Consider the following 2,845-nt stretch of genomic DNA (forward strand, 5'->3'; position numbering starts at 1 on the left):
GGGCCAGTAAGATACAGAAGCAAGGAATGAGGAAGGAAAGAATACCTACTCTCTCTCCTCCACCCTCCAATTGCCTGCTGGTCCCTTCTTCTGACCCAACTCAATGGCAACCAGTGGAAGGGAGCCTGCAGGAGCTGTCAGCAGGGCCCTTCCTAGGGTACAGACCAGGGCAGAAAAAGGTGGGAAATGGACAAAGAAGGTATGGGATAGGGGCAGCAGTCAGCAGAGTCAGCAGCAAGATTTGCTAGCAGAAAGTGACAGCCAGTGGAACAAAGCTGCTGACCATTCCTAACCCTGACTCCTTTAAGAAAGGACCATTGTGTTCGAGCAAGCCAAATGGTGAAAGTCCATAGAGGACAGCTGAGAGGTTTAGGATGAATGAAGACAATCCATTCTATCTAGGTGACACTTTTAGCATTCGTTCAATAAATATTTATGAAGCACTTACTGCTGGGCCAAGGTGACCGTTAGTCTGGAGCATGGGTACATGTTGCTGCTTTAGGACACATCAACCTGCAGATGTGTCTTGTTTATTATTTTTCTTTTCTTTTCTTTTAATTTATTGGGGTGAAAATTGTTAGTAAAATTACATAGATTTCAGGTGTACAATTCTGTATTACATCATCTATAAATCCCATTGTGTGTTCACCACCCAGAGTCAGTTCTCCTTCCATCACCATATATTTGATCCCCCTTACCCTCATCTTCCATCCCCCACCCCCCTTACCCTCTGGTAACCACTAAACTATTGTCTGTGTCTATGAGTTTTTGCTTCTCATTTGTTTGCCTTGTTCTTTTGCTGTTTCTGGTTTATATACCACATATCAGTGAAATCATATGGTTCTCTGCTTTTTCTGTCTGACTTATTTCGTTTAGCATTATACTCTCAAGATCCATCCATGTTGTCACAGATGTTCCTATATCATCTTTTGTTACTGTCGAACAGTATTCCATTGTGTATATATACCACAACTTCTTTATCCTTTCATCTATCGAAGGACATTTTGGTTGTTTCCATGTCTTGGCCACCGTAAACAAAGTGGCAATGAACATTAGAGCACACCTGTCTTTATGGGTAAATGTTTTCAGAATTTTTGGGTAGATACCCAGGAGAGGGATTGCTGGGTCATATGGTAATTTTATTCGTAATTTTTTGAGGAACCTCCACACTGCCTTCCATAAGGGCTTCACCAGTCTGCATTCCCACCAACAGTGTATGAGGGTTCCTTTTTCTCCACAGCCTCTCCAACACTTGTTACTATTTGTCTTCTTGATGATAGTCATTCTGACTGGGGTGAGGTGATATCTCATTGTGGTTTTTATTTGCATTTCTTTGATGATTAGTGATGTTGAGCATTTTTTCATATGTCTATTTGCCATTTGTATGTCCTCTTTGGAGAAATGTCTCTTCAGGTCGTCTGCCCATTTTTCAATTGGGTTGTTTGTTTTTTTGTTGTTGAGTTTCATGAGTTCCTTGTATATTTTGGATATTAGCCCCTTATCGGAGGCACTGTTTGCAAAAAATCTTCTCCCATTCAGTTGGTTGCCTCTTTATTTTGTCGATGGTTTCTTTTGCTGTGCAGAGCTTTTAAGTTTCATATAGTCCCATTCGTTTATTTTAGCTTTTACTTCCATTGCCTTTGGAGTCAAATTCATAAAATGCTCTTTGAACCCAAGGTCCATAAGTTTAGTATGTATGTTTTCTTCTATGCAGTTTATTGTGTCAGGTCTTATGCTTAAGTCTTTGATCCATTTTGAATTAATTTTGGTACATGGTGACAGATAGCAGTCCAGTTTCATCCTTTTGCACGTGGCTTTCCAATTCTCCCAGCACCATTTATTGAAGAGGCTGTCTTTCCTCCATTGTATGTTTTTAGCTTCTTTGTCAAAAATTATCTGTCCATATTTATATGGTTTTATTTCTGGGTTCTCAATTCTATTCCATTGGTCTATGTGTCTGTTTTTCTACCAATACCATGCTGTTTTGATTTTTGTAGCCCTGTAGTACAAGCTAAAGTCAGGGAGTGTGGTACCTTCAGCATTGTTCTTTTTTCTTAAGATTGCTTTGGCTATTCGGGGTCTTTTGTGGTTCCAAAAAAAGCTGATAATTTTTTGTTCTATTTCTTTAAAAAATGCCATTGGAATTTTGATGGGGGATTGCATTAAATCTGTGTATTGCTTTGGATAATATGGCTATTTTAACTATGTTGATTCTTCCAATCCATGAGCACGGAATGTCTTTCCATTTCTTTGTGTCTTCTTCAATTTCTTTAAAAAATGTCTTATAGTTTGTAGCATATAGGTCTTTCACATCCTTGGTTAAGTTTATTCCTAGATATTTTATTCTTTTTGCTGCAATTGCAAAAGGAATTGTTTTTTTTTTTATTTCTTTTTCTGAGATTTCATTGTTAGTATATAGGAATGCAGTGGACTTTTGTACATTGATTTTGTAGCAAGTAACTTTACTGTATTCGTCGATTGTTTCTAATAGTTTTTTGGTGGAATCTTTAGGATTTTCTATATATAGCATCATGTCATCTGCAAAGAGTGACAATTTAACTTCTTCATTCCCAATTTGGATGCCTTTTATTTCTTTCTCTTGCCTGATTGCTCTGGCGAGGACTTCCAACACTATGTTGAAAAGCAGAAGTGATAGGGGACAACCCTGTCGTGTTCCTGAACGTAGAGCAAAGGGCTTCAGTTTTTCACTGTTAATTATTAGATTAGCTGAGGGCTTGTCATATATGGCCTTTATTATGTTAAGGTATTTTCCTTCTATACCTATTTTATTAAGTGTTTTAATCATAAATGGCTGTTGTATCTTGTCAAATGCTTTTTCTGCATC

The sequence above is a fragment of the Rhinolophus ferrumequinum genome, chromosome 14 (assembly GCF_004115265.2).
Source record: "Rhinolophus ferrumequinum isolate MPI-CBG mRhiFer1 chromosome 14, mRhiFer1_v1.p, whole genome shotgun sequence".
NCBI lineage: Eukaryota > Metazoa > Chordata > Mammalia > Chiroptera > Rhinolophidae > Rhinolophus > Rhinolophus ferrumequinum.